Source organism: Medicago sativa, chromosome 2, assembly GCF_051527215.1.
Source record: "Medicago sativa cultivar Bolivia chromosome 2, Bolivia_mono, whole genome shotgun sequence".
In the NCBI taxonomy this organism is placed as follows: domain Eukaryota; kingdom Viridiplantae; phylum Streptophyta; class Magnoliopsida; order Fabales; family Fabaceae; genus Medicago; species Medicago sativa.
Window position 1 is genome coordinate 46,446,867 of NC_140750.1, and position 13,878 is coordinate 46,460,744.

Consider the following 13,878-nt stretch of genomic DNA (forward strand, 5'->3'; position numbering starts at 1 on the left):
GCTTTTGATTCTTCTGGTATTTGATTTGTTGTCTCTGGAAGCCGAAGAATAGATCGGTGAGCTTCTTCTTCTCTGATTTAAACCTAGCTTCAATCTCTCTTCTTCCCTCCCCTACCAAATCCTTCGTGATCGCAAGGAATTCGTCTTTGTAATTGACGAATTTTTGCTTGAATTGCGAAGGTGAAGATTCGGTGATGATAATTCTTCTGAGAATCTTCTGTGAATTCGAACCAATTTTGTGTAGTGATTGTTGAATTGAGTTTATTTGTGGTGAAATTGGTACGAATTTGTGATGAATTGAGGTTGAATTGAGTTCTGGAAGGTTAGGGTTTATGATTTGGGGATGAAGTTCTTCATGAACTTCATCACGTTCTTGATGAATTCTGGAAAACAGTTAGAAACTTGATCTTGATGAGGAGAGAGAGAAAATGGAAACGTGTTTATGATGTGGCTTGCGTTGAATGGTTATGTTCTGTGCAATTGATGAGTTGGCTCCTTTTATAGCTTGACATGTGTACTTGAGGCCCAATGGAATGGTGACATGTGTCCTGGACCTTAACTGATTCGGCCTTGACTGATTTTTGGACTTAAGGGCTTTTCTGCAAAAAATAGAAGTTGTGGACTAAACTGCAAATAATAAAAAGGACTTAAAATTGAAAATAAAAAAGAATTGAGGACTGGACTTAAAATAAAATGGAAAATGGACTTCTTTGCAAAACTTGACAAATTTGGGACTTGACTAGAAATTTTAAAAGTAAAAGGACCAAAAATAAAATATAAAGGTGGACTAAAATTTGTAATTTGAAGAAAATTTAAAGTGAAACTAAAAAAAAATAAAACGAACCAAAGGACTAAAATGAACAAACTGACTTAAATGAGGTACTTCAAAGTAACATCTCTCTGTCAAAATTTTATGTGAAATGACCAAAATGCCCCTAGGGACTAAAACGACTCAAAATGACTCAGATGCAATTTTAAAATAATTTTTTAACAGGGAATTAAAGCAAGAGTTTATACAAACTAAATGAAAAGACTCAGAGACAAGTTTTTTAGGGATTAAACAGAGTTTTAACACAGGAAATGACTAAAATGCCCCCTAGGGGCTAAACTGACTCAAAATGACTTCAAATGTAATTTTTGGAATGGGTTTTGACATGGGATTAAAATAAAGATTTATACAACCAAATTGAAAAGATTCAAACAATTCTCAAGGATTAAAATGAGTTTGAATGCAGGAAATGACCAAAATACCCTTTTTCATGGATTTTTGCAAATGACACTGGAATAAGATGCAGAGAAATATGCAATTGATCAGAGACAAATTCAAATGACATGAAATGCAAGAGAAATGTTTTTGTATGACTTGAAATGCAAGGAAACATAGACAAGTACACAGCTGAAAAGATTTTCCAAAGCTAAGCAGAGTAAAATGTCAGTGTAAACAATAGTAAATTGGCAATTCTTCAAGAGTAATAGACATATATTCAAGATAGAAGAAATATTTTGAATAAGTATTTTTAGGTCCAAAATTAGGGTATAACAGCTGCCCCTATTTAAGTTTCTTTGTCCGGAGAGTCAAGAGACGAAGTTTTTGATTTGACGGGACGAAGATACTTAAATATTAACATTTGCACTGTTTTTGGACATAAAAATACGCTTCTCACATTTTCAAAAACATGAATGTCATGCAACATTTTGATTATGAATGCAAGACAAACAACTGGAGTCTACAAAGCATGTTATATCACTGGGGATCTAGGTAGATATTGACAGGGTAGACAAACCAGGGGACAAAAGAAAGGTACAAGCTGTTCTTTGGATCGAACTTGCCACTTGACCAAGAGATACAAACAAGAGATGGGTGCAAGTTGTTCTTTGGATCAAACCTGCTACTTGACCAAGAAATACAAACAAGAGATGGGTACAAGCTGTTCTTTGGATCGAACCTGCTACTTGACCGGGGATAGAAATACGAGACAGGTACAAGCTATTCTTTGGATCGAACTTGCTACTTGACCAGAGACAGAGACATATAGGCAGATACAAGTTGTTCTTTGGATCGAACTTGCTGCTTGATCAATATCACAACATGTAAGTTGGTGCAAACTGTTCTTTGGATCGAACTTGTCGTTTGACTGATAACAAAACATAAGCAGGGTACAAACTGTTCTTCGGATCGAACTTGCCGTTTGACCGAAAACATAGGCATATAAGCAGGTACAAGCTGTTCTTTGGATCGAACTAGCCACTTGACCGATAACAAGACATATAACAAGATACAGATTGGGAGTTTGATTTGAAAAGATACAAATTGAGAGTAAGTTGACATTGATTTGATTTGAAAATAGACATGACCATTATTGTTGGCCCAAAAGCAAATTGGGAGTGGATTAACATTGACTTGAATTGAATTGAAAGTTGAAATTGAAGGAGACATTGAAAGCTGGAAATAATCAGAGATACAAACATAGACACTGGACTGAGAGTTGAAATTGAATTGAATTGGAAGTTGAGATTGAATTGAATTGGAAATTGAAATTGGGTTAAATTGAAATTGAGATTGAGTTGGAAATAGAAATTGAGTTGAATTGAAAGTGGAGATTGAACTGAATTGAAAGTGGAAACTGAGTTGAATTGAAAATTGAGATTGGAGACGCAACATGCATGCATGGTATAACAAGATCAGTAAATGTATGAGCACATAAAATGCATGATTATGCATGTAAGAATGCTTGAAATGCATGATTGGTTTGTAGTTTGACAGAGAAATTTCACAGAGACAGACGAAACATTGGAAGATTGGGCACGTAGTGGCTCGTGTTATAACATATTCATATGGAAATCCTCTTTGGAGAGACCGTCGTTGAGAGACGTATCAAAATCATGGCTGAGGGCAATAAAACTTGTAGAGGAGGGTACCTTGGAAGATTCTTTGATACAGGTCGCCATTGCTAGTCGTGTCAGTGCTGGGTAAACATTGGATGTTCACATCTGTGGTCAATGCTTTTCATATTCCTTTATTCTTTCTTTTTCATTCTTTCATTTTTCAATCCCATTTTTGCCTGAACCGCCCTTTCGGGTTTTCGATTCACCGGGAATAGATTCTTTTCATTGCCCCATTTTTACCTGAATCGCCTTCATAGGTTGTCAATCAGCGGGGTGCTCATTTTTTGCCTAAGCCGCCCTTTCGGGTTTTCAACTTAGCGAGCTTTTTATTTGCATTTTTTACTTTCATTCTGTTTTTTCATTCTTGCCATTGACCACAGATCATCCTGGGGGAACAACTTGCTTGTAACATGTATTGAAATGGACATTGATATACATTTATTCATGCATGTTTCACTGGAATGTACCTTATTGCTCAGAAAAAGGTTTTTTAACTTCCAAAGATGTTTGTTCCAGACATTGACATTATCAAATAGAAAGGAAATATTTTGTATATAGCATTGAAAATAGAAAGAAAAAATAGAGTTTCAAACAATAGCACAGGCTCAAATTGATGTAGAAGAGTGAGAGTCAGCCAAAGGCATGACTTCACGGATTTACAAAGCTTGGAAAATGGTAATTTTATTGGTTGGTGATACATTGAACACGATGACCGCTACATTTCATAGAAATTTTGAATTCACAAGTACAGAAGCTTCTGATGAAGACGATCATTGACAGCTGCAGATGCCCCAAGGAGTGATGGTGGTTTGCCAGATATAGTTACTTGTCTTTTATTATCAATCTCATTTTTGCATGAACCGCCCTTTTGGGTTTTCGGCTCATCGAGACGCTCATTCTTGCTTGAGTTGCGTACAATCTCAGCGAGCTTTTTCATATATATTTTTTTTTGTCCATAACTTTTGCCTGGATCGCCCTTTCGGGTTTTCGATCCACCGGGAAGCGCATTTTTGCCTAGGCCGCCCTTTCGGGTTTTCGACCTACCACGCTGTTCTTTTCTTTTTAGACAAAGTATTTCTTGACTATATCGGCATTGACAGGATTCGGAAGTTCAACACCATCCATGTGTGTAAGAATCAAAGCACCACCAGAGAAAGCCTTCTTAACAACATAAGGACCTTCATAGTTAGGTGTCCACTTGCCCCTTGGGTCGGGTTGCTGGCTTATCCTCCTTTTTAATACCAGTTCACCTTCCTTGAATTCTCGAGGTCGGACTTTCTTGTCAAAAGTATTCTTCATTCGCACTTGATACAATTGTCCATGAGCCATAGCATCCATACGTTTCTCTTCAATCAAATTCAACTGGTCATACCGACTTTGACACCATTCGGCCTCAGTTAATTTTGCTTCCATGATCACTCGAAGAGATGGAATCTCCACTTCCAGAGGGAGAACTGCTTCCATACCATATACCAAAGAGAAAGGAGTTGCCCCGGTTAAACTGCGCACTGTAGTACAGTAACCATGCAAAGCAAAAGGTAGCATATCATGCCAGTCTTTGTAAGTGGTGACCATCTTCTGAACAATCATCTTGATATTCTTGTTAGCGGCCTCAACTGCACCATTCATCTGAGATCTATAAGGAGAAGAGTTGTGATGTTCGATTTTGAATTCTTCACATAAAGCTTGCATCATGCTATTGTTCAGATTGGAACCATTGTCAGTGATGATCTTGTTGGGAACACCGTATCGACAGATGATGTTATTCTTGATAAACTTCACCACCACTTGCTTGGTCACTTTTGCGTAGGAAGCAGCTTCAACCCACTTGGTGAAATAGTCAATTGCCACTAGAATGAAACGATGTCCGTTGGAAGCCTTTGGTTCAATTCTTCCGATCATGTCAATGCCCCACATAGAGAAAGGCCATGGGGAGGATATAACATTGAGCGCATGTGGAGGCACATGAATCTTGTCAGCATAAATTTGACACTTGTGGCATCTCCTGGCATGTCTGTTGCAGTCACGCTCCATAGTTATCCAGTAATAGCCGGCTCTTAACAGCTTTCTTGACATGGTGTAACCTGTAGCATGGGTCCCAAAAGTACCATCATGTACATCATGCATCAATTTCTCAGCTTCTTGTTTGTCAACACATCTCAACAAGACCATGTCATAGTTCCTCTTGTATAGGATTTCTCCGCCCAGGAGGAATTTACTAGCCCATCTTCTTAGGGTCTTTTTATCCCTGTTGGAAGCACCAGGTGGGTATTCATGATTCTGCAAGAACTATTTGATGTTATAATACCAAGGTTTTCCATTATTCACATCTTTATCAGCTTGATCTGGCATATTTTCAATAACAAACACATGAGCGGGTCTATCAAGATGTTGCACCTTGATTACGGGCACGTCATTCCAATGGTTCACACGAAACATGGAAGACAAAGTAGCAAGAGCATCAGCCATCTGGTTTTCATCCCGAGGGATATGGTACAGCTCTACCTTTGTGAAGTATGTCAACAGACGTCTTGCATAGTCACGGTAAGGGATCATCTTCTCATGGTGAGTCTCCCATTCACCCTTTATCTGATTAATAACAAGTGCAGAATCTCCATAGATGTCAAGGTGCTTAATTCTCAGGTCAATGGCTTCTTCAATGCCCAAGATACATGCTTCATATTCAGCCACATTGTTCGTACATTCAAAAGTTATTCGAGCAGTGAAAGGAATGTGGTGCCCTTGCGGAGTTACAATGATGGCCCCAATTCCTTTACCATAAGCATTGACAGCACCATCAAACACCAATCCCCACTTGCTATTGGGATCTGGCCCCTCATTGATCAATGGCTCTTCACAGTCTTTTGCTTTCAGATACATAATCTCTTCATCAGGGAAATCAAACTTAATCGGTTGATAATCATCAAGAGGTTGACAAGCAAGATGCTCAGCGAGGATACTTCCTTTGATTGCTTTCTGAGCTTTGTACACAATATCATATTCAGACAACAACATTTGCCAACGTGCAATCTTTCCAGTAACAGCGGGCTTCTCAAAGATGTACTTGATTGGATCCATTCGGGATATCAACCAAGTTGTATGATTCACCATATAATGACGCAGGCGTTTGGCAGCCCAAGCTAAAGCACAACAAGTCTTTTCAAGCATTGTATACCGAGTCTCACAGTCGGTGAACTTCTTGCTCAGATAGTAGATAGCATGTTCTTTCTTTCCAGTCTCGTCTTGTTGACCGAGAACACAACCTACAGAATCATCTAACACTGACAGGTACATAATCAAAGGCCTTCCTTCCACTGGTGGGACAAGGATAGGTGGTTCCAACAAGTATTCTTTAATGCTATCAAAAGCTTCCTGACATTCATCATTCCATACAACAGGCTGATTCTCTCTAAGCAATTTGAAAATTGGTCCACAGGTAGTAGTCATGTGAGATATGAATCTTGAAATATAATTCAGGCGTCCGAGGAAACCTCTGACTTGCTTTTCAGTTTGAGGGGCCGGCATCTCTCTGATGGCTCGGACTTTATCAGGATCAACTTCAATGCCTCTTTGGCTGACAATGAAACCTAGCAACTTTCCAGATCTTACACCAAATGTGCACTTGTTAGGATTCAAATGCAGCTTGTACTTTCTTAATCTTTCAAACATCTTTTTCAAATATACAACATGCTGCTCTTCGTCACTTGACTTCACAATCATATCATCAACATATACTTCAATCTCTTTGTGAATCATATCATGAAACAGAGTGGTCATACCCCTTTGATAGGTAGCACCAGCATTTATCAAGCCAAACGACATCACTTTATAACAGAATGTTCCCCATGGAGTGATGAAGGACGTCTTTTCTCTGTCTTCAGGTGACATTCGTATCTGGTTATAGCCAGAGAAACCATCCATAAAAGAGAACACTTTAGACTGAGCAGTACTGTCAACAAGCACATCAATATGAGGCAATGGGAAGTTATCTTTTGGACTGGCTTTGTTCAGATCTCTGTAATCAACACACATTCGAACTTTCCCATCTTTCTTCGGTACTGGTACAATGTTGGCAATCCACTCAGGATATTCAGCTATCATGAGGAAACCCGCATCAATTTGCTTCTGCACCTCAGCCTTGATCTTAAGAGCCATGTCTGGATGAGACCTTCTCAATTTCAGTTTGACAGGAGGACATTCGGGTCTTGTCGGTATCCGATGTTCCACAATCTTGGGATCTAGACCCGGCATATCTTCATAGGACCATGCAAAGACATCTGGATAATCATGGAGAAGCTGAGTGATCTTCTTTTTCACTTCTGGCTCAAGTGCGGCACCAATCTTGATCTCTTGCTTGTTCTCTTCAGTACCCAGGTTGATAAGCTCAATCTCTTCCTGGTGAGGTTGAATGGCTCTTCTTTCTTGCTCAAGCAGTCGAGTGATCTCATACGGTATCTCTTCATCATATTCCTCATCTTCGGCTTCATATACAGGGAATTCAAAATTTGGAGGAACCATAGGGTCACTGTGTTCAACGGGTTTATTATGGTTCAATCTGCATAATATGATTGGGATGATTTTAGAAAAATGTTCTTTATGCAGATTTTTGAAATTAATAAGAAAATACAGATGTTTTGGTTTTTTCTGGCATTACCATTATTTCCAAGAAAAGACACTAAAAAGTATAAAAACAAAGAGTCGCGAAAAAGACGACAACTTTTATTGATAACGGCAATGCCGAAACAAACATGCCCTTACAAGGATATCACTTTCGCCTTGGGCAGAGCGAAAGGATCGTTATTTTGAAAACAAAGAAAAACATGAGCAACAAGACACATTACATGGAAGCATGCATGACTAAAGGAACATCAATGGCCTCCCAGTTTCTCACAGTGCCTCCTGGTACAACAAATGTAGGCACATAGCCACTCTCAGCAGCATCTTCAACAATAGTATTGATAAACCCAGCACTATAGAAAGTTCCTGTTGAAACGCCTGAGGTCTGGGAGAATCCAAGGCCCTCTTTACGTTTATTCTCCAAAATCTGTATCACTTTGCCCCAGCCAGCAGCTTGCCCTTCTTGAACAGCCTTCTGGGCGTCTTTCAATGAAGCCATACTAGCACTAGCTCTCTGGGGTTCCGCACCTTCAATAGTCAAGCCTTGAAATGACGTCCCTTCAGCGGACCCTGCTTCAACACAAGAGAAAGATGACACTTGGCTAACCAGATATGCTTCTTCACCATGTACAGTGACAAGCTTACCATTCCTCACAAACTTGAGCTTCTGGTGCAGAGTAGAAGTTACTGCCCTAGCGTCGTGAATCCATGGTCTTCCGAGGAGACAACTGTAAGAAGCATTGATGTCCATGACCTGGAAAGTGATCTGAAATGTCTCAGGACCAATGGTAATTGGTAGGTCTACCTCCCCAAGAACATCCTTGCGAGATCCGTCGAAAGCCTTAACCAAATAGCTACTTCCCCTTAGAGGGAGTCCATGATGACTCAACTGTCTCAGTGTAGACTCAGGCATTACGTTTAAGGATGATCCAGTGTCCACCAACACATTGGATATCATGTCAGACTTGCAGTGCACTGAGATATGCAAAGCCAAATTGTGGTGCTTCCCTGCTTCGGGGCGCTCATCGTCACCAAACCCCAAGTTATTGCAAGCAGTAATGTTACCCACTATTCCATTGAACTGATCCACGGAGACTTCATGATTAACATAGGCCTGTTCCAGTACCTTCATCAACACTTTCCTGTGAGCTTCTGAGCTCAAGAGTAGAGACAAGATGGGTATCTTTGACGGAGTTTGCAGCAGCTGGTCCACAATCTTATAATCGCTCTTTTTGATAAGCCTTAGAATTTCGTCCAGATTAGACTCGTCAATAGATTAGCCTGATGGGCCGGTGTTTTTGTCTATCAGATCCTTTACAACATACTTCAGAGCATAACAACCTTCGACATCGTGGCCTTGAGCGCCCTGATGGAATTCACATGTGAGATCTTGTCGGAACCTGGGAGGCAATGGCGTAGGTGGAGGCTTGCCTGGTCTGGTGACGCAGTGGCCTTTAGCAAGTAGGGTTGGGAGCAGATCAGCATACCGCATTGGTATCGGTGGGAAATAAGTCTTGGGTCGAGGACCCTGTTGTTGCTGTTGTTGCTGTTGAGCAGGAGGCTGCGGTTGTACTTGCTGAGCAATGGCATTAACGGGCACTGGTGATTGACCCGGTGGCAGAGGATATTGCTGGTAGAATGGTGGGAAGAAAGGGTGTTGAGAGTATTGCATATACTGGTAGGGCAGGGGTAACTGAGCAGCAGCTGTAGACTGGTTACCAGATACCATCCCTACTTCGGAATCTTTCTTCTTATGGTGGCCATTACCATACTTCTTAGGTGCACTAGCTGAAGATTCCCCCTTTTCAAGAACAATGATACCTTCTCTGACAGCCACTTCTAGACGAGTTCTCATAGTAACCATATCGGAGAAATTATTCGGAGCAGAGACTATCATTCTTTCAACATATTCCTTCTTCAAAGTTTTCAGGAATGTCTGGGTTAGTTCTTCCTCATCAAGCCGAGGAGAAACACGGGCAGCTGCCCCTCTCCATCTCTGAGCATATTCATGGAAGGTTTTGTCTGACTTCTGAGACAAAGACTTAAGAGAATCCCTATTCGGCTTCAAGCAGGTGTTAAAATCATAATGATTTTCAAAAGCAGCAGCGAGTTCCTCAAAAGTATGGATATTATCTTTGCTTAAACCAGTGTACCAATCTGCCGCATCTTCCATCAAACTATCCTGGAAGCAGTGGATCATCAGCGCATTATTTTCTGCGTAGTTGGCCAACTTTCGGATGTACCGAATGACGTGGCTATGTGGACAAGAAGTTCCATTGTATTTGTCAAAATCTGGCACTTTGAACTTCTTAGGGATCTCAAATCGGGATACTAGGCATAGATCACGAGCCTTAGCAGAAACACCGTTCCCACGGCTAGCTTTGACCTCACGGAGTTCTCCAGCTAACTCCCTTAATTGTTTCCTCATAGCCTCCATTATAGGGTCTTGTCCACGCGAGTGTTAACATCGATGAGCACGAGATGGAATCACTTCAGTAGAAGCTGGAACAGATGTGGCTGGTTGTTCTTGTGCAACCATCATAGTGGACATAGCGTCATGAGCCTTGGCCAAGTCTTCTTTCATAGCAGCCAATTCGGCATGGAGTTGAGCATTTTCTTCTTCAAAGTTAGCCATGTTTCTTCTCCTGTAAAATCTTGTTTGATGAACTCTATCTGGTTGGTAAACCTTACGAGCACGAGCCACTTTTTAGACTCTAGCAGAAGAACCAGGAGGCAATGAGCACGAGAGAAGTCTTTTGTGATCAAATGAATGCATATGATGCATGAGATGTGTTAATGCATATGCAAAAAGACTCTTTTTTTTTTGTTATCGAAGGGTTTTAGTCAAATTAGAAATTTGTAAACATTACTAAACAATTGAAACATCAAAACCAGACCAAACAATCAAACATCATAGAGTCTTACAAGATGATTCCCTTTGAAATACTAAGCCAAGGGATAGACTTTGAAATGTAAAACAACAGAAACAACTGGAAATAACAGTAGGAAACAGAAATCCTCAAGCATAGGAAGTGGAAGTATCATCCTCAGACTCAGTCTCAGACTCATAGCTGCAGTATCGGGCATAGAAGTTACGGGCACCCCTAGCCCTCTTGGAGTCCCTCATAAGCAACTTATACTTTTCTTCAATTTCTTTCCTAGCTTTGGCCAACTCTCTCTTCAGTGTCAACACCTCATGAGTCTTCTGCTCATCTTTTCCATCCAAAGTCATGATCAAGTTCTCAGCCTCATAGTATCTAGTCCTCCACTGATGCTTTTCCCGACTCTCCATAGCTAGATGCTCCTGATACATCTCCTGAGTAGGTGGTAGTAGAGGCAAAGGCATGGTTGGAATAGATGCAGACACATATCTCATGGCGGGGTAAGGCATACCAATCTTCTCAGCTTGGTTTATCACCCACTGTGTATAGGCCTCATGAGCGACACCGGATCTTACACCCATATGCTTCACCTCTTTCTTCCGGAGTTTAGACCAAGCTTCTATGAAATCTTCTCTTATTCCTGTGGGTGCATTGGAGTAGTGAAAGAAGTAAGGAGATGTAGCAAGATGGATGGGCTTTTCTTTCATCGGGAAACCAAATTGTCGCAAGGCGAGCTCCGGGTTATAGTTGATTCCACCCCGGGTACCAAGAAGAGGTACATTAAGAAACTTCCCACCACCGAAGATGATTTCTTTGACCCTAGCAGCGGGGGTGAGCCAAACTACTTCATTAGGGGTGAGAGCCATAATCCTCTGTGAAATAGTCCAATTCACTGGATTATCATGGAAAGACTTCGGAAGGTGCGAAATAAACCACCTATAGAGGAGAGGTACACAACAAAGAATGTATCCACGACCCTTGCTTGATCGATCGTGAATAGCATGGTATGTGTCAGCTAGCAAAGTAGGAACTGGATTCTTGGAGTGGGAGACCATAATAGCATTCATGTCCACGAAGTCATCAAGATTCGGAAAGAGAATAAGCCCATAGATGAGGAGTGCAAGAATAGCCTCAAGAGTGTCCTGACAAGTGGTTTTGAGGTTGGCTTTCTCAAGTAGATACTCTAAAGTGAACCCTCGGATGTGAGCCTTAGTGACAAAATTCTTGGAGACATCGGAAGTCTTGAGACAGAGATCTTTAGCAATAACCAATGGAGTAGGAGGATTCTCAAGTCCCGCGAAGGGTACCCCATTAGCAATAGATAGATCCATCAAGCAAGAATAAGCCTCGAGTGTGGGTGTTAACTGAAAGTCGGGAAAAGTGAAGCACCGATAGTCCCGATCATAGAATTGCACTAGAGTGTGCACAAGCTTTTCATCCACATTAGTCTGGAGAAGAGTAAGTAAGGCCCCGTAACGATGTTGGAAACCAGTCGGATCCTCGATCTTGAGTGCCAAATCTCTCAAACTAGCCAAATCCACTTCCTTGAACTTGTAGGACTTAGTCTTCCCCATTCCTACAATGTTTACAAATTCAATTCGTCTAAGCCCTTCGATAAATGCATGGAAAAAGGTTTATGCATGTATGCATGTATGCATGATCATGTTCAAGTACGGAGAAAACATGGTGGGTTGAAATTCAAAGTCAAGGAGTCATGGGTGGACACGGTGTCCAGTGAAACTAGGGCTTTAAGAGATAGTAACCGGGTTCTAAAAAGGTGCCCAAGTCGCAACCTCTCCGACGTATATCATGGTGCCACGAGACAAGCACTCGCTCCATGATTATCCGTGGAAGGTCTAACTTGAGTGTAGTATTGCGTGACGACTAAAATTCGAGACAACACTCGGTTTAGCCTCCGCGCTACATCCTAGAAAATGGCCATGGATGGGTTTGGTTATCTACGGTTCATAGCGTCATAGAACAATTAGAAGTAAAGTGCCTAAACGCGACAACACGCGCCGACAACATCACCCCCAAAATGCCTCAGCTATGTGGGATTGATCGCATAATCAAATACACGTGGCAATCCTCGGAATGAATTGTCGATTATATCCCCCCTAAATCCTAAGTTCACTTAGCCCGGGTGTAGGACTTTTGATATTCTTACCCCACACGTTTGCAAGAATTTAAACATTTATTGACATAAGAAAACAAAAAGAAGCAAGTAAAAACGAAAGCGCGAGCGTGGAACTAAAGACTAGGCGTAACTCTCGAATCTCCCCAGTGAAACTAAAGACTACGCGCGCACTTTATTTTTTAAATGCTATTTGAAAAATGATATTTACACCTAAGAGTTTACTAAGTGAAGAATTGGAGGGAGAAGAAGATGTTTGAATTTTTATTTTATTTGAATTGAAGGAATATTGTTTCCTTGCCTACGTACCCTTTTGAGGGATCAAATCCACCGTAGTTCTCTTCCAAAAAATGTTTTTTGTTTTTGTTGATTGATTTTAAGTTTAAAAAATGGAATTTTGAAGAATGAGAGAGAGAGGCCTCAAGGGCATGAGATTGTGAAAAGAGTGAGGTGGAATTAGTTATTTTGCAAAAGAAGTCTAAGTATGATTAAGATTCATTAAGGTTTTATTTAAGAAAAGAAAGGAAAAATCAATGGGAATTTGGATCCCAAGGTTTATTTGGAAAATGATTTGAGTGATGTTGTTCATGTTTTTTGGAAAAAGGATTTTTGGCTAAGTTTCAAGGTTCCTAAACATACATCTAAAACATACATTCCCTAAGCATTCATCTAAAGTATCCATGTGATGTGTGTGCATGTGTCGGTGCTTGTGTCGGTGTACATCATTAGAGTCCATTGTCCTTTACATCATTGGCCTAGTTTACATTCTATGGTCTTGCAAGAAATTAAAAGCATAAAGTAAAGTACAAAATACCTAAGTTTTTACATACTAAGTATTGCATGAATTTAAATGGCAAGAAGTGGGATGGAGATGGGATGCTTATGTATGAAACCAATAGATGAAATTGTTAGTAATATAAGGCACAAAAATATAGAGATATAGGTAAGTAAAGCTATCATAACAAAAGGTAAGAAAATTGATATAAAACAAGTAAGAACAATATGCAATAGACCTAAAAATCACCACCAAGGCAAGGCTTAAATATGACTTATAACTCTCATGATTCAACATATTTTCAAGACACAAAATCCAGGTTTAAAAATGAGAATCAAAGTACCATTATGACCTTGTATTTTAATGTGAATTTTAGATTTATTTGCACTATTTATTCACAAAACAAAACTTGGAAAGCAAGCAACCAAACATCACATGCACACACTCAGTGGAAACACATGCAAACAACAGTAACAACTTCATAAAATCATATGTCAAGAACCACAACTATTTATCAAGGGTTGGAATTAAATGTTCATGGACTTTTAACATGGAATTCAAGTAATAAAGCAAGAAAGTATCAC